The sequence below is a fragment of the Poecilia reticulata genome, chromosome 18, assembly GCF_904066995.2.
Source record: "Poecilia reticulata chromosome 18, P_reticulata-male-v2, whole genome shotgun sequence".
Classification (NCBI taxonomy): Eukaryota; Metazoa; Chordata; class Actinopteri; order Cyprinodontiformes; family Poeciliidae; genus Poecilia; species Poecilia reticulata.
This window is the reverse complement of record NC_088847.1, coordinates 18,665,197-18,684,048: the sequence shown is the minus strand read 5'-3', so window position 1 is coordinate 18,684,048 and position 18,852 is coordinate 18,665,197. Positions and strand designations below refer to the sequence as shown.

At 42.2% G+C, this 18,852-nt stretch overlaps 2 protein-coding genes across 4 annotated transcripts in view; one reads left to right on the top strand and one right to left on the bottom strand.

Moving 5' to 3' along the window:
* The window catches only part of LOC103480729 (leucine-rich repeat and fibronectin type-III domain-containing protein 4), a 52,273-nt gene extending 43,547 nt beyond the window's left edge, over nucleotides 1-8,726 (bottom strand). Inside the window, exons 1-2 of one of the 2 annotated variants that reach the window (XM_008435890.3) lie at nucleotides 8,142-8,726; nucleotides 6,758-7,395 (exon numbers count right to left, since the gene is read on the bottom strand). The gene's annotated coding sequence lies outside the window, so the exon portion shown is untranslated. Of the gene's footprint in view, nucleotides 1-6,757; nucleotides 7,396-8,031; nucleotides 8,108-8,141 lie in introns of those variants that run through there. The other variant, XM_081599190.1, reaches the window with a different exon arrangement.
* Nucleotides 1-18,852, top strand: part of pcxb (pyruvate carboxylase b) — a 392,212-nt gene that overhangs the window by 263,994 nt on the left and 109,366 nt on the right. The gene's annotated exons all lie outside the window — the stretch shown is intronic.

Genomic DNA, 18,852 nt, shown 5'->3' with positions numbered 1-18,852 from the left:
TGCTGCCACCTTGCCATATTTTCAGCGGGTGATTGTTGATGTGTTTCTCGTGTGCACCTGTGAATGTTTGCATTGGCCAAGGCGAGGACAAAAACAACAAACACGAGTCGAGAGGCAACACTCAAACTGGCCACCTCTGTGCAACATTTTCCGCCTGTTCAGAAACCCTGCGGCGCCAATCATATTGGACCCTGATTGGCTTACGCGATAGGACGCCGTTTGACAACAGCCACGCTTGTGTATGTAGGCGCAGGTTGATGATTCAGCAGGGATCCTGGCTTTCCAAGGGGAAGTCCTGAGCATGAGAACAAACACCCAATCAGCAGTCTGCATCTAGCACAGTAGGTCAATGACATACCAGCCAGGCCTTTGAATCATAGTGATGGATGTATTGATTGATGCTACAGATGGGCAAACAACACTTGTGCACATATACCTCCTTTCATTAATGCTTTTCTTCTTTTTTCTTGTTTTTTTTCCCCCTATATTGCTCTCATCCATTTGCTTTCATCCCCCTGTGAAACAAAGGGGTGTATAGAGACACAGAACATCAGAGATAAGAGCTGGGAATAAGACAAACATCCTTTGAGGAAAATGGATGCCTGTGGCGCCTGTATCGAGAACATGCTAAATGATTTCTCGGCTGAGGCTTGTTAGCGTCGCGCGCGTTTGATCGGAGGCCGTCCTCCGCCGTAATGAATCACAAGTTTTACTGCAACGTGACACAAAGCGCTTCCTTGCTGCTCTCGCCTTGATTTGTGACAATAATAACGCCGAAACAATGCGGCGGTTCATCCAGCCCGCGGTGTTGTTGGTTTCCCGTGGGCTTGTTGACTTTTGCACGTCAAAATGCAAATGCTCAGCATTGCTGATACAAGCAGAAAACACTGAGACTCAGACTGTAAGTGTGGCAAACGAAGTACAAGCTGGTTTGCTCTGACTGTCGTCACCCACGCTGCATTCAGCGCCATGATTCACTCGAGCATCTTCAGCCCACATCTGTTGACGTTGATAATGCAGGAGAACACATGTGCTTCCAGACGTATGGTGCAGGATTTACATGCATATGACTTTACATTTGGCTCCTTACACTTGGCTATTAACTCTCCCCTCCTTTGTTTAGGTGTCAGTTTTTGTGCTGCCAATTATCTGGGACATCTTGTCGTGTCTCTTGGGTGTTTCATGTGAGCCTGAGTCAAGTTTTGCCTTTAAAAGTCAAGTCTGTCAAGTCTCACTCAAGTTTTTTAAAGGGCGAGTCTTAGTCGATATACTAGTTGTTAAAGGGTGAGTCTGAGTCACGCTTTGTCTTTAAAACGCGAGTCTAAATCAAGTTTTAGGCCTTTATGAAGTCTGTCTTTGAGTCAAATGTGTTTTGAGTCTTTAAATGTTGATATTGATCCAAGTATTGAGCTCATGTTTCTTCAGATCTTTTAAAAATCAAGTTAGTCAAGTTTCTAGTTTCTAATGTTTAAAAACTTGACTCAGTCTCCCCATTCAAAGGGTGAGTCCAAGTCAAGATTTTAGCTTTAACAGACGAGTCTGAATCAAGTTCAAGTCTTTACAAAGTGTCTGGAGTTTTTCTCGGAGGGTCAAGTAATTTTTTTTGTCTAAACATTGAGACAGATCCAGGTTTTGAGTATTTAAAAGTAACATAAAGTCTATTTTATAGACCTTACATGAATGAGTTAGGGTCTAGTCTTTGAAGAGTCAAGTTTCTGATCTTTCAAAGGACAAATCAAATTTAAGTTTTACATCCTTAGAGGTGAAGACCTTGTCATTTCACAAGTTTTTAGAGAACAGCTCAACAAAAGAATCAAGTCTCTCTTGAGTTTTTGAAGTCATTTAGCTCAATTTTTCATTCTGAAGAAGTTAAGACTGTATGAAGTCTCTAAGTCTCTCAGGTTTTCTCTTCTTTGACAGTGAATCAGAGTCCAAAATCAGAGTCCAAATTATTTTAAGGTTTTATCTCACCTGCATTCTGGTCAGCCATGTAGGAGGGATTCTCTTGAAGGATATGCTAATCTGGACTTTTCAGAAATCTCCAGATATCACAGATTTCTTTTTCCACCCCCTGTTGTCCTTCATCCCGTTGTCTCCTCTTGTGCCACTCTTCCTTCTTCTAACACCCCCTGCTGCTTCGCTCTCACTTTCACACTTGGCTCTCCTCCCACTTCTCTTCACTCCCATACGTCTCCTTCCGCCCTAAAACCAATCTGCCGTCTGTCTCCAGCGGTTGCGTAGTTACGGTTTGTTCTGCTCATCAAGCACCCGCTGTGCATAAACAGTCTGTCAACAGTTTAATTACTCATCCTTTCATCCTTTTTTCCCCTTGTTTTTGGTTAACACACATCCTAGTTGCTTCCTGCCGTGTACAGGGGAGCTTCCTGGTTGCCCCTTCCAGTTTAATCTTTGGCCTTGTCCTTTGTTTTCTGTCATCCCTTCACTCATTCCAGATGGATTTTTAGGTCCAACTTATCATTTAACATTGATCCATGTCGCCATCTTCTCTCATTTGCTGTACTATCACTACACTTCCTCTGTTCCCTTACTTCCATCTGTCATTCCTCCACTAAGGTGTCATCTCCAGCCTTGCCTTTTTCTTTTGACCCTTTCCCATCCTTTGTTTCCCCTTCTCGCTGTCTTTAAATGCGGCCATCAAGAGTCCAGCCCCTTCTCATCCCACCATTTGCTTCCAGCCAGGCATCCCCATATCATTGCTTCAAATGTCCTCCATTTCCCTCCTTGATTGAAAGCTGCTTAACTCATGAAGGTGTCTGACACTTCACAACCCTCGTCCATCATCCCCGACATCTAATCACCCGTCTGCCATAGTCGGTTTTGTGTAATTATCCACGAATGTCCGCTGCCATCGTGCTCAGCCACACTTTTTTGATCGCTTAATCAGACTGTCCCTCCTTTCTTTTTCGCTTTTTAGTCATAAATTAACAGTAATTAGGCTTCCTAATGTGCTGTGAAGCATTGTGCGTGAGAGTGGGAAGCGTTCTGAGCTAGAGGGGTTTATGAATCTGCAGAATATTGGCCTCGATTTCCTGTGACAAGGACCCAAACTTTTTACTTTGCAGGCTAAAAGAAATTGCAGGTTTTGTCTCTTAGTCTTTTCTCCAGCAGATCCTGTCTATCCCCATACGGTCTGCTTCTTCGCCCATCTCCCCTTTTACTTTCCAGTCTGTTCCTGTTGGCAGGCTTCCTGCTTTGCACAGTGTGCACCCCATCTGCTGCTCTCCCCCAACTGTAGCCCATGAAAGGCGGGCACCCCTGGTAACAACGAGCCACACGGTGCATCTGCAACATAATTGAGGGAATGGTTCTTTTATGGAGCTTTTATTTCACCGTTAGAACCAGAGGAGTCTCTCTGCTGCTCTCTTTTCTTGCTGCTCTCATTAGCGCAGGAGCACAGAGCAGTTTTAAGATTATGATTTGGGTAAACGGAAATCAAAGGGGCCTCTTTGTCACACTTCAAAAGATTCAGCTAGTCCTTCTGCAGAGGCTCAGGTTTGAAGCAAGAGTCAGATGGAGTGAATGGTTCTGGGTTTCTAAGCGAGGTGAAAGAGGAGAAAGACTTTACCAGGTCTGAACAAATATGAGAAAGAAAACTCCATCCTGCTGCCCTTCATCCTGCATTCATCTGTCTTTTGATTTGTGTAATGGCCATCCATCAAGCTGTCCTACCATCCATCAAGCTGTCCTACCGTCCATCAAGCTGTCCGTCCATCCATCCATTCATCCATCCATCCATCCATCCATCCATCCATCCATCCATCCATTTATCATCCGTCCGTCCATCCATCCATCCATCCATCCATCCATCCATCCATCCATCCATCCATCCATCCATCCATCCATCCATCCATCCATCCATCCATCCAATTATCTATCCATCCATCCGTCCATCCGTCTATCCGTCCGCCCATCCATCCGTCCGTCCGTCCATCCATCCATCCATCCATCCATCCATCCATCCATCCATCCATCCATCCATCCATCCATCCATCCATCCATCCATCCATCCATCCATTTATTATCTATCTATCCATCCATCCGCCCATCCATCCATCCATCCATCCATCCATCCATCCATCCATCCATCCATCCATCCATCCATCCATCCATCCATCCATCCATCCATCCATCTAAACAGTTTCTGTCAGATGAAGCTCAGATGTTGTCTGCCTCATACTGTTGGTTCCTCATAACCTGAGACTGTTGTTGGTCTCTAACTGTTGTTGTTGGTCTCTAACAGACTTTGAGCTAATCTAGAACTAAATGTATCCAATGGTGTGATGGACATACCTCAGTTTGTCCTTTATTTCATCCCTTTAAGCTTTATTTTTACATTAAAGCCTATTTACATTTGTTTTTCCTCTGAAGCCACCCAGATCTGTTGCCATCCATCCCTTGGCGATAGCTTTTCATCCCGTCTACTCCTCTTGTCCTAATCTTCCCTTTTTCCCTGTTTCTTCCATTAAATTGCATCTCATCACGTGACGAAGCTCCATTCACTAAATCTCACTCCTCCTCTGCCATCCTTTCATCAACCCAATCTTAACCCTCACTCCCATGTCAACCCGCCCTCCTCCTCCCTATCTGTTTCTTTCTCATCGCCCGCTTATCCTCCTCCCGATCCAGTCAGCCTGATCTCATGTGTCAGTGTGCCAAATCTGCTTGTGTTTGTGAGCAGACGCGGCTTACGTAAAGAGCCTCAAATGAAGGGACAACAAACGCTCCTCTACCCCGCATCCCTCCATGCTGCCTTCATACATGCAAGGCGCCAGGTGAGATTACATAAAGGCCTAGGTGATGAAAGCCACGCCGAGGCGCGCCTATTGAGTAATCCGATACAGGACAGCTGGCTGACACACAGCTGAGTGTTAGCGTGGCGTGGGGTAAGAAAGAGAGGTGTCAGAGCCGCGGCGGAGTGATGAAAGCTTACAGTCATCTGTGCCATATGTGAGATTTGAAACTGCGTCCTTCAGTCTGCATGCACTCCGTTTGCCTCCTATGCTTCTGCTACAAATGCACATCTGTTCATTATTCACAGTCCCTGAGTGTGTTTGTGCGAGAGACAGAGCGGTTCCCCTGCCACTGTGCCCACCACATTCATGCACTTAATGATTCAGCACACAAGGACTAACCATGCAGATATGGATTTGAATCTGCTGGACCAACATGTGCTCAGTCTTTCTGCAGGGCCTGGCAGAAGTGTGCACACCCCTAGACTTTGGCACCATGAACTAGAATGTGATTTATTAGGATTTTATAAACAAACCAGTACATAAATGCGAAGGGGAAAGACGCCGATGCATAGTGACGACCTCCCTTGGCTGCAGTTGGAGCCAAGTGTGTGTTTTTGGTGCGTTACTACCAGCTTTGCTCATCTGGAGACTGAAACTGTTCAGTTCTGTCAGATTGGACAAAAAGCAACCGAGAACCTCAATCTCCAAGTGTTGTTTGAGATTCTTGCTTGGATTTAAGTCTGGATTTGACTAGGCTGTCCTAATACACGACTAATTCAAGCTATTGTCGCTCTGGCTGCCTGTTTAGAATCGTTTTCTATTGGCAGTCAAAACAGCATGATGCTGCCACTACCGAGTTTCACCACAGGGACATGTGAAACACATAAGTGTGTTTTACATGATGACCAAAATGGTCCCCTTCCGATTTCCATCAAGACCTGCATTCACACTGCAGGCCTTGATGCTCATTTCTGATTTCCTTTTCTTTTTTACTTGATTGTTCATACCGTCAGTTCAGTCAGACTTATGTGTGGACGGTTTACGACCCCAAAGCGACCCGCTTGAACAGAAGAGGTTGATTGTTGAGCAATGGGAGCCGACAGGATTATCACAAGACGAAGGAAGCTAATAAAAAGAAGAAAGCTTCAACCATTGTTTATGTCCAGATTTACTGCTTCTCCTCCTGGAGCACACTTATCTCCAACGACACAAGGCGGATTAAATGCAACTTGACTGCAGGCACTTGAAAACAATTGCACACTTGTCTGATTTAGTACCACATGCTTTTATTTTTTACGTTGGGCTGTTCAGGCAGGTGAAAAAGCCGTATTTGGGTCACATTCACCAGCTGTGAGAGTCTAGCCTTGTAGTTGTCATATCAGCCGATTATCCCACCTGAGCTGTGGCTCTCTGCACCTCCTCCACTGCCTCTTGGCTGTTTCCCAATCAATGTTCTCCAGTTAACTTCTCATGCCATGACTGCGACTTCACATCTTGTTTTCTGATTGAAAAGTGGACTTTATAATCTAAACCAGCTTTAAATGGAGTTTTCCTTGGTTTACACGATGCTGTTTGTTCACAAATGTTCTCTAACAAACCTCTGATGTTTGCATACTGAGATTAAATTACACATTATATGACTATTTCTTAATAAGGAGACTTCTGATGTTACTTTTTTCCGCTAAATTTTATTTAGGGGCATCAGAGTAAATGGAGCTGGACACAAGTGCATGCCAGAATTATTTGATTTTTACTTTTTTCTTCCATTTCACAATTAGGGGCAATCACTGGTTTTGATTGTTGTGCTGATGTACTACTAAACATCTCAACTAGTGGGTGTGTGGTTTTGTATGTCAGCAGGTACTCAGGATAGATCTGGTGTTTCTCAAAGACAACAACATGACCATGTCATGTTGGTCAAGCTTATGAAATCCAAAACAAAATGTAAAAGAGCATGAATCATTTTTTCAGGTTGTGTGTGTGTGACGCTCCGTTGACGTTACCTTTTCCGTCTGCGCCTCTGTAATCCAAATCAGCTCCACATGTTATCCAGGTTTAGGTCTGTGTGTTGAGTGTGTGTGGATGAGGATGTGTGTCGGTGTTGAGCACAGATCTCGCCTCAGGTGTTTGTGCTGATACGAGGCCAGCCCAGGGCTGGGTGGGTTGTGTTTTTACTGGTGAAACCTGTCCCACTCACTCCTCCGCACAGCAAAAAGGGAAAAGGCTGATGTAGGTCAACCTCTTGAAACCAGAGAGTTGAAGAAATCCCAATCCCACGATATCCGCTTAGGCTTTCATAGACTGAGAAAAACCTCGAAAATCCCGATTTGCTTGCTCGATCCCGGCGCCGTATTCCAAAAATGTGAAGAGAGATCCAAGAATCCACTTTGCTAAAAATCCGATTTGTGGCGTCTTGATGCGATTTCCTCCTGGCCGTGCTCAATTTTGCTCCTTCCCTCCTGGTTTTCATTCCTGTTCATTCTTCGTCTTTTATCTTTCATCCCCTCCACTTCCAGCTCTGATTCCCTGCCCGCTCGGCGCGATGCACATTTACTCTCCGACTCTAAATTAGTCGTTCCTCGTGACCTTGGGTGGAAATTGAGGGAAGCAGGATTGTCGACACAGACGTATCATTAGAAATCTGAAACAAAAGACGCGTGGACAGTGTGAAAATGCTGAACGCAAGACGTGCAGTCGCATCTTTCACCTTAACTTCCCCCTCCTGTCCATCTCCCCTCTCTCATCCCAAAGGATGCAACTCAGCCTCACCCTCCCTAACCCCCGTTATACCTCCTCCTCTTCCTCGCCTCTCCTTCCTCTCGCTCCCTTTCACCTGTCTGTCAGAAACAATCAATAGCTGCGAGACCCTCTTAACGCTCCTCAACGGGCTGCATTGGCTTATTGCTGCACAAATGCTCTCGTGCACGCACACGCGTGGTCGTGCAACACTTTCACACACCTCCACAGTCGCTGCCACCACATTCAGTAAGTAGTCATGCAGTGATACTCTTGCACACACTCTGCCTCTTCCTCCCTGTCAGCACACACACGCACACACACAGCTTAATGAAACAACTGAGCTATTGATCAGCTCCATGAATGTCAGACAGTTCAAAAGTCCCCCACAGCCTCCCACCCTCTCTGTTTGCCTGTCAATCAATCTCCAAAAGCCAACTCTGTTAAAAGATTCTTGTCTGTGCAAAGTGTGTTACATCCGTGTGGTTTCTCTGCTCCAAACTGAGGAATCTGGAATGCATTTGTTTCCCTGCTTGCTTACTTTCCTCCTTGGCAATTCCAATTTAGCTATTTAAGCGATAGCATCGTCCCTCCGTCCCCGTCCGACAGGCTCTGCCCGGCGTTCTGTGATGAAAAGGTGGAATTACTAACCTTGTTTTCCGGATCATTCCACCGCGACTCCTGGAGCAGTCACATCTCTCCGTCTCCGGCTCTCGCTCTATCTCAGCTCCGCAGAAAAACACCCATCTCTCTCTCTCTCACTCTCTCTCTCTCCCCCCTCTCCTTCGGTTTTTCCCTCTCTCTATCTCTCTCTGTCTATCCCAACACCCCTCCTCCTCCTCGCTGCTCTCTCCCCTCAGTCGGTCTCGACAGCTGCAGCAGCGCTCTGTCTGCCTGCACTGACGCTCTTCCGTCAGGCTGTGGGCTGATTGAATTTTAAGTCATGTTAATCCCACTGAACAGGTACTGAATGAAGGAGGGGACGAAGAACGGAGAGAGAGAATAACAGGGACGCAGGCGAATCACAAACCTCCGCTCTCTCTCCCTCTCTCTCCAGGTTTTTTTTCTCAAAACTTCATCCTACTCTTCATTATAATTTCATCCATCTTCCTGTCTTGGTTTTTCCTTTGTATTGTTGATTGACCTCATCCTCATGTGGTGAAGAAGAGCGTTATTCCCAAGTCGGAGCAGAAAAAGGCATTTGTGATCCGTCTCCGCAGCACCAAGCTGAAGGAATGCACAAGAGAGGGAGGCATGAAGATGAGGAGGGATGCTGGGACGAGGCAATGAAGGGTGGGGAGGGAGGGCAGGGTGCAAGAAAAGAGAGAGAATCATGAAGAAGAGGAGAGATTAGGTGAGAGGAAGAACTGGTCACAGAAGAGGAGAAAATGAAGCTCAGAGTAACAGACTGTGCAGCAGAGGAGCAAATTACATTACTAGGATAATTTATTCCACATTTACAATATTTTTTTTTTGCTTTTGATTAATAAAAGTCAAAATTAAGACTTGTTTGCGGAAAATAAGAATAACATTTTGCCTTTAACGTAAGATTTGAGCTCAGCTTTGTGTGAGGCACAGAAACAATGCAGGAATGTAAAAGTGACAAAGAAGGAAAAATGTTGACTTTTCACTGCAGAAACGAGTTGGATTTACATTAATTACAAGCTTCAGCGTGAATTTAAATGTTTTACATGACAACTTTTCATGGTTTTAGACAAAAAAATTGTAAAGATGAAACATGTAAAGACTTAGGTGTCAACAGGCAGATTTACAGTTTTGGTCAGAACATCATGAACGGCTGAAATGACTCGGTATGAAAATAAACAAAAAATCATGAATTAGGTACAGTGGACCCTTTCCTATTTGCAGATTCATGTATTTGAAGAATCTTGATTATTTGCAAAAGATTTGTGAGATTTTTCTAAAGAGTGCATTAAAAATATTTGAAAGAAAGTTCAGCTTTGGACTCAATCGGTGCAGTGCTGCCTGACATGATACTGGCTGACGTTTGCAAAGCAGCCAGTCATGTTGTGCCATTTATTTTGTTTGGAGCTGATTGGCTGAACCCCATACTTTTTTAAATTTAACTGCCTTGAATACCAAGAATCTACTGTATAAAAGGTTTATCGTGGATTATTTTTTATTCGGACCTGGTCATAATTGTGGCTCGTATAAATATACACCCCCACTAATATATTAACTTCACGTCAATAACATATTTTATCCAGTCGCCAACAAGCTTCGATCCTCATTCTTGTCTCATTTGATGGAAGCACAAGTTCATTAATTCGGTCGGGTTTCTGGTACAGACGGTTCTTTGAAGCATCTCTCTTATCCAGAACCACCTGTGAAGTGTCTTTGTCCTGTTGGATCTCCTGGTTGCATCCTAAGTTGAAGAATTCGAGGATAGTTGTCGTCTTCATTATTCTATCGACTGAGCAGAATCAGAAAGGAATTTGACTTGTCTTCCAGGCTCATTGGTGCTTAAAGGAGTTTTGGAGCAAAAGTATTTACTGTTCGAAACAGTTTCAGTGTTTGAAACGCATAAAAATAAACAAATGTGCTCAGCATTATCATGGGAACAAGTCAAACACGTCTGAAATGAAGTAAAACCATTTCCTCCGATTGTGGTCAGTTTACTAAGCTAACATCGGTTGAACTGAGGATCTTTGAATCTGTTTTGGTTCAGAAAAAAACCTCCTAATTTAATACATTTACTGTTTACCTCATGAGATCTTCACTAACTTCCTGAACATGTTGCAAACAAAACCTTTCTATGCTGGCATATAAACTACCAGGTGGAGCACCTCATGATCTCTCTAGTAAATGCAGAAAAGCCTGGTATGAATTCACATTGATCCACAAAAATAAAAAGCTCTTTAAAGAACTACTAACTGTAAAACTTTCAAAAGCATAAAATTTTGATATGAAAACTATTTGGAAACCTTGAACTTTTCAGCTGGATGGATTGAAGTGAACATAGCTGCTGTGGCGCTGAAAGTTTCTTTGTTTCGCTTTTGAACTGGTAAATTCTTTTGAGCTCTGGGTCCTAATCCTGCTGAAAAGATTCAAGACCTTCGCTTCAAACCAAGGTTCCTCAACTCTTTGCAGCACATTTAAATTTCAAATGATAATCTGCTGATTTAATTTGTTCCTTTGGATAGATTAAATAACTTCCCCACCAGGGGTCCCACAGGATGAAGATCTACTTCACTTCCTGAGCTTCAGCGGCTCTTTTGTCCCAGAACGTTTTACTCTAAAGCCTGAGTCGCATATCTTAGAAAGTTTGTGGGAATTTATCTTATTTTGCACCTCTGTTATTGATAGGTGATATATCTTTGTTCTTCATATTTTCCCACAATCAATGCTTTTATGTTGTCAGCTTTATCTGATTGCTGCGTCCTGAGTTGATCTTGTTTTTATTTACACATGAATAATGCAGCAGAGTGTTGCAGGATTGAGGTGTTTTACTGCTTTTGATTCAGAGCCATTGTGATTAGTTTTAATGAGATATTTTAATGCTCCATAACACCCATTATCTACTGCCCATATGAGTTTTGGTCCTAGAGGAAACAAGCATCCTGCTAGTCAGCAAAACGTTCCCCCGGAGGAATCCTGACGCCGTCCAGAAAGTTTCTTTGCTGTCATGCCACAAAATATGATATGGTTCAAAAGAAAGGGTCAAGCTTCCTATTGGATAATTACTGTATTGACTACTGTCTTCCAGCTGTCAGGATGATGCAATGATTAGCTTTTCATTAAGCAACCATGTGGAAAGACGCATCCTGCGTTTGTGGAAACGGTACCGGCGTGTTTAAGAAGGGAAAATATCTAAAAAGATGCAGAATCGGCTAAAACTGGGTTGAGAACTGTCCAATGAATGATTATAGACTGGAAGGAAATTGGGGAAACGTCGTCTTTGAGGAGGAAATGCTATCACAAAATAACCTGATCAAATAAACAGAACTGGAGGCTATTTTCAGCAGTGAAAGTTAGAGCGTTTCCCACACAGTGTGTGAGACTGAACAGCTGGGTAACCTTAAGAAAACCACTAATCATTGATGCTAACTGGAGAAAAAGGCTGCAATTCGCAAGATAGCATAAAGACTGGACTTCAGAGCGACTGAGAGGTCATGGGATCAGATGAGTCCAGATTGACCCTCTTCCAGGATGATGGGTGCAGATGATGCTTCACCCCGTGTCTAATGTGGGGTTGGTGTTATGATCTGGTTGTTGCAGTTTGTCAGGTCGAACTTTGACCTTTGAGGTAATTAAAATGACCAGGTTATTCCATCAATGGATTATGACATGGGGACACTCCAGGAACCTTCATTGGGCTAAAATTGTGAAGGACTGGTTCACTAGAGCTCAGGATGCACCATATTGGACTTTTGGTTGATATCTGATATGCCGATTTACTAAAACCCATTTTTCCTATAACTGATACTGATGTTTGTTTTCCTTTATCTACTTACTGAAACCGTCTTTCTCTACTGTGGATTAAAAAACTGCATTATCTTTGTCAAATTAGCCTGCTACCAAATGCAAAAGCTGAAAAGGAGGCTGAAAATTACGCAACACTTTCAACTAGCATTATGTTCAATGACAAATTTACTCATGACATTTGCTCTCCAATGCAATGACAACACTCAACCAGTGCAGATTTGACATTGTGCAGGCATCATTGTCACTGGTTTGTCAAATAAAAACGTCTTTTATTTTGGTGAGTTATTTTGACGGAATGGTCAAACTCCGATATTACATTTTACAGCTAATATCGGCCAATACGATACAATGCATTGATATCGTGCATTTCTAATTAGAGCATTCGGCATCATTCTCACAAATGGATCTACCTCCAGAGTTCAGACCTCATTGGGAAGTTTTTCATTGTGTCTTTGCACAACCGTCTGTCTCTCCTGTCATCAATACGACATCTTAGGTCTACACAATAAATCTAGCAACAACCTGCTGAGTAACTGGCGCAGCAGCAGCTTAAGGTCTCACCACTTTGCCTCATCGCTGCTTATGAAAAAAAAAACGACGAGGAGTGAAAAGTGTGGCTAAGAGAAAAATCAGTTTGGCAGTATTTTGAGATATTTCAAACAAAAAACTAATCAATAATGATCATTACTGAGTAATATGAAACACTTATATTATATAGTTTTTAGCTATATTGTCCAGTTCTAAAAGATTTTGGTGAAAAATGTATGCAACACTAGATGGAAATTAATCTTGTGACACTGCAGATGCCACAATGGATGGACAGTGTCAAAAATTGACAAAGTATTGGATTGTGTGACATTTAGTTTTTTTTTTGGTCAGGCATTGTTTTTGGTTGTTAATTCTTCCTTCCCTGCTTTTGTCATTTAAATATCCTGATTATAAAAGAAAATCATATGTTTTTACGTCTCTCTATAGCTAAATTCAGTCCGTTCAATTTAGAGGTGCCAAGTATTCTGATCTCGACTTTAGCTGGGGGTAAATTCAGGCAGTTAATTATACAAATAGGGATAACGATGCAGTTTTGGGCAGTCCCTTTGAGAAAAGCATGCATAATTAACCCTTAATTGCTTCCAGAAAGAGAAACAAGTAGTTGTTTAAATAATTAAAAGTCCTGAAGCGATAAGTTCAGAGATGCCAGACTTTTAACTTTCACCAACATGCATGCTGCTGTGTGAAGGAAGCAATATAAATGTTTAAACCACACGCAGGGTTGAAGGCCTTATCATTCAATGCATAAATGATTACAGCGCGGCTTTGCATAAAAGTTGCATGCAAGAACTGATAAAAATAAGGGTTTTTTTCACGTCTTATAAGGGGTGTTGTTGCACTATGAAGCGGCAGCTTTCCTTCTGCCGCTGATGGAGAGATGAGAAGAAATAAAGAGTCAGCTGGTATGACGACAGGAAGCTAAAGTGCCTTAAGCAAGCGTGGGTCAGACCAGGATGCGAGTGTGAGCAGAGGACGATTAGGCGAGCAAACGCATAAGTGCCAACTTGTGAGGGCAGAGGTAGAGACGAGAGGCCAAGCATCCCTACAGGCCATGAGGAAGATAAGTGGGGGGGGAAGAGGAGGAAGGTTGGTGAAGCAAAGGATGGAGTGATAGGAAGGAGATGGGCGAGAAAAAGCGCAGGCGATAGCACTTCAAACGGTGGTTGATTTTCCCCGCCATGTCGATAGCTGCTGGAAATGGCCATTTAATGGGAAGCGTTTCTGGTTGCTGGTGTGTTGCTGTGTCACATTACTGAAGCAGAACCTGTAACATCAGAGCTGGCTGTCGGATGTTGGAATTAAGTCGTTTCCGCCGTTTGCACATGACGTTTGGTGTGCTGACGACATCAGAGCGGCGATGAAACATCAGAGAGATGATAACGGGAGGGAAAGAAGTCATTAGTGGAGATTTGGTTGCACTGGATGCAGCTCCGTTTTCACTAAGGTTTCCTTTTTTTCTCATGACCCCCTCCTGTTTACCTCTGTTGACCTTCACCATTATGGCTGCTGACTTGACTCTTTCCATTCGCCGACGACCTTCACAAAGGATGTGTGACAGGAGGTCATTTACTCAACGAGTTGTTTGGATGTAATGATGAAAGTTTAGTGGAAGGAAAGAGTACACAGTAAAAAAGCCAGTGTTGAATTAACACCCAAAAGTGTCTATATGTGTCCAAGTCAGCTGGTGTTAAATTCAACAATACAGAGTGTCACATTAACATTTACAACGGTGCTGGTGTTGAAATATATTAAAAGTAACACTAATGAAGTGTTGATCACAAAACATAATGTCATGTTAAAAAAGTAAATAATTGACCCACAAGGTGTCAATATCAATCAAATCCAGTGGAAAATATTCAAAACAATACACAGAAATGGAAAGTTTAACTTTTCTTAAACCCATTTCAGTATTATAGACCAATGTTAATTTAACAAAAAAATGGGTGTCAACCTTTTAACACTTTCAAAAGTGTTACTTTAACACCTGCTCACTTGAACACATATGGACACTTTTGGGTGTTAATTCAACACCGGCATTTTTACTGTGTGGGATTAACAACCCCTGTTATTTTACAGCCGGGGTTTTTAAAGTGTAGGAGATATCTGAAACAAACGGTGACATTATTACTAATATTTCTGTAAAGTTTGTTACTGTTTCTGATGTTGTGTGGTTGATTTTATTTAGCTACACAAAGCAGCACATACAGCTCTGTAAAAATTAAGAGACCACTTAAAGTGATCAGTTTCTCTGATTTCACTTTTTATATGTTTGAGTAAAATGAACATTGTTTTATTCCATGAACTGCTGACAACATGTCTCTGAAATTCCAAGCACAAATTTAGTATTTTCACTCCAGTTAAATTATGTTACTTCAACCCTTTTTAACTCAGGAAGAGTTCAGAAATCAATACTTGGTGGAAAAACCAGGAGGTTTTCAGAGGGGTTCAGTGCACTGGGGTCTTATTTTTCCAGAGCTGTGTGTTCAGTTGTCTTGTCACTTAAAATGCTAAAAATGTGAAGTGCTTCCTGCTGTGATTGCAGCTCATTCAGCCTCCTGTCAAGTATAAAACAAAACTCCAGAGGCTTCATCATGCACCTTGAGTGTTTGGTCTCGAAGTGATGTCGGAGTGAAAACGGTCGTGTAGCATCGTTAGCTAGCACCTGTTGGCAGGCAGCAGCTTGGAAGTGGAGCGTCTTCAGATCCGTCCCATCAGAATCCAATGACACCGTTTTACAATCCACATTTGCAGTACCGTAATTCTGCCACACGTTGCACTATCTGAAAAATTCCAGTGGTTTTTAAAAGGGGAGACTTTGCGCTTTCCAGCCAATATCCGGTTATTACGGTAATTTCACTCCCGCCTTTGCAGGGAGCACAATTTTTTAGGTTTAATCTGATTAAACTCTCTTTTAATAGACTGTAAATTGTGCTAGATATTTAAAGTTCCAGTTGTTATGGAGAAATGGGCAAAAATATTTACTCACTGGACTTATAACAAATATCCAGGCGGAGACTTGAAACTTTGGCCTCAGATGGTTAAATAATCATGCTCATACTTCCTTGTGCTTTTATTCTTATATTTCTCAGACCAGACTCTATCACCTTACTCATCGTAGAAAAAATATATTTTGTCTTTGCGAAAGGTTTGCTGAAGTTGTCCACAGTTAATTTTTCTGTTTTTTCCCCTCATGTTGCACATGGGGGTCATGCCACAGACTTTAAAAAGCCCAAAGGTACCAAAATCCTAATGACTTGATTGGTTATTAAACTGTCCTGAGACTTGATAACCAGCAATGCAGGTGAGCTAAAGGCCATTATTAAAGCAACCTGAGCTTCCTGATCACCTCAGCACAGCCACACGATGGTGGAGATGCATTTAATTGGTTGACATGGATGAAAGCTAATATATTTTTATGGGGCTGATGTTGTATCCTAAGTTTCTGAAAAATAAATAGCTAACAGATGTAAATAAACAAAAAAATGTTTAAAATGTGTGACTATGTAAACATTTCCTGTAATGTTTCACTTTTTAATTTGAATTTAGCTCCTCAGTAACGTTCTAAGGCATCGACATGGATGTTTATACTCCTGCTTTCTCTGATCAGATATTTTTGTCTCCATTTTTGCCGGCATTATTTTTTCTGCACTTCAATCAACGTACTTTTTACTCTCCTTCAAAGCAAGGTCAACCAAGGAGAGGTTTGATAGTCTCATGTTGTTTACAGCGCTCTGTTTTCTTCCTTTGTTGATTCACAGTTAAAGTTTTAGTAGTGTTGCCGTCAGTAGATGACCTTGGAAAAGGAGGGGAAAAGAGTGACCTCCCTCCTGATGGATGATTGATGAAGATGTGAGCTTATTCAGGGCGACCCGCAGTTGGTCGGCTGAAACTTTTTCTTACTGGAAATCTTGAGGGAGAAGTTCAGAGACGTCCTGTCCAGCTTCTGACCCGCAGATAAATCCAGTTGAAGTAAAGCAGACAGGAGGAGTGGGGGGTGTTTTCTCTGTAGCAGTGACAGCTGAGCAGTGAGACTGGCAGGATCTTTAAAGCAAAGCCGCACTTAATCAGGAGGAGGACGGACCTGTTCGACTTCATTCTGGCCAAATTAGCCTGCAAAGTGAGCGTCGGCTGGAGAGCCGGCCTGCTGACCCAGAACACAGCCGATCAATGTACTTATTCCTAAATTGATGTAATGGTGAGCTCTCTGGTTGTGTCAGTCAACCTGGAACATGTCAGTGACGAGTATTTATGTTGCTCATCGGTGGATCTCTCCGAAACCAGGGTCGAGTCAGGTTGCTAAGCTGCCACTTCTTGGATTTATTCAAACATTAGTGGAGTTTTATAGCAGCAGGGTGGTAAACATTTGTTACTGCTCTGTAGGTTTTCAAGAAACGACGGCGGCGTAGTTTTTCATCTGCCCTGAGTTTCACTACAGAGCCAAATCAAACATTTTGGGGTAGAAATACTTCAAACTCCTCAGCGGTTTGTATTTTCCAGACACGTGGTGCCATTTTGTAGCACAGTCAAGTAAGTAAGTTACCTTCAATTGTTTTGAAAATGCAGTACATATCAAACATGACAATTTGATGCCGTGAAATTGGGCCTCTGTCTCTTTAAGAAGCTCCTACTTCTTCTAACGCTCCACTGGCTCCTTCATGGTGCTTCCTCAGCTTTAAGGAGCAGCTTTGGCTAAATGGGAGGTGCTGATCTTCAGCCGACTCCCTCAGCAAACCAGAGGAAGAAGAACTGATGACTTGAGAGCAGAACAAACATAACAAATCGTTTACAAGCATATCACTTGCAAAAGTCTCTTCCAAAGTTTCAGCCTTTACGAGCTTGATTATATGAAAAGAGCATCTATTTTAGGAAATCCAAAGTTATCACAGTTGCATTTATTTCCGATAAAAATGTGAAGCAGTAAGTTGTAATGAGTTGTAATTGTTCCATCACCAAAATGTATAAATGATAAAAATGCCACGAGTTCTGAAGAGTTGATTTAATCTCTGCACAACAGTTTGGTCTTTTTATTACAAAGAACCAAAATATATAAACATGTAATTTTGATGTCTATTGATTTTAAAGACATACTAATCTTATTTAAGTGAAAAATATAAAACTTTTGATTCTCAGGAGTTTTAGTTTTTAGACCTAACTTGAATTAGGAAAACTAAAGGATTCCTTGAATCCTTTAGTTTAAAACATGATATAAAACATGATATAAACGCTCAAAGTCAATTTCACATAATATCCCTCATTTGTAAACAACATTAAAACCCAACTACTCATGTTGAATATCAGTGTTACAGTCCGAACTTTAAACTGCATTCATAAAATCAGCTAAACATTCATTATAGGAGGCAGGACCCCCCTCTTTGAAACAATCTGGGAATAATGCTGCGTTGGTCTGATTCGCGTTTAATCGCATTCTGGACTCGGGGGACATAATCTACAAACTGTAAGCAGCTCGGTTTTTGGAAGAAACGCACAAGAAACATTAAATAAATGCAAATTCATACTCACTGCGTTTAGTTTCATTGCTCTCCCAGTTTAAACTCCTCCACAGTGCATTATTTGAGCTTCCTTTTCATTATAAAACAGGAATAATTGGTGTTTTTGTTTGCGGACGCAACATTTCAACCCATTCACCCAAAGTGATGAATGTGTTTTGCGATGCCTGTATTCAAAGATGATTAGCACAGACAACATTAAAGAAGAGTTGCAGTGGTTTTTAAATTGGTTCAGAACATTGCTGCTCCACCACCTTGTACAGTTCGACCCGACCGCAATCAGAAACTGTAATCTGTCGTCTCTTTCACATCCTCTGAAAAATATCAAGCAGCCAATTGGATCATCAGAAACTTCCCCAACACCCTCATCCCCTCTCAGCCCTTTCAGAAAGTTATTTGCCACTGATGGGTCTTTGACTTGAAAGGTACATCTGGCTGTAGCTGTGTCCTTTCTGGCTGTTTTTGACTGAAAGTATAAAGATTTGCATTGAGATGTTTACACAAACACGTGTGTGGGGAAAAATAAGATGTCTCTCTGCTTAGGTGGCTGAGATTTTCCATATTTTCTCCCTAAAATGAAGATTTTAAAGCCTTTTGAACAGTTAATGCACCATGTGGCAGCATTAAAGCGCTAAGTTGGTCCTAAAATTATTCCTTTGTACAGCGAAAGCCTGAAACATGCACACATGGAGCTCTGCAAATCTTTAACGAGAGCAAAGAGTCCTGCAGCAGATGGTGTGACCCCAACAGGGTCCTAATCTGAAAATCGAGTGGCAGATCCAACTGAGTGTCTAAATCTGTTTAAACATGGCTTCTGCAGTTATGCATAAAGAATCTGGGTTATTATTTTGTTATGTTTT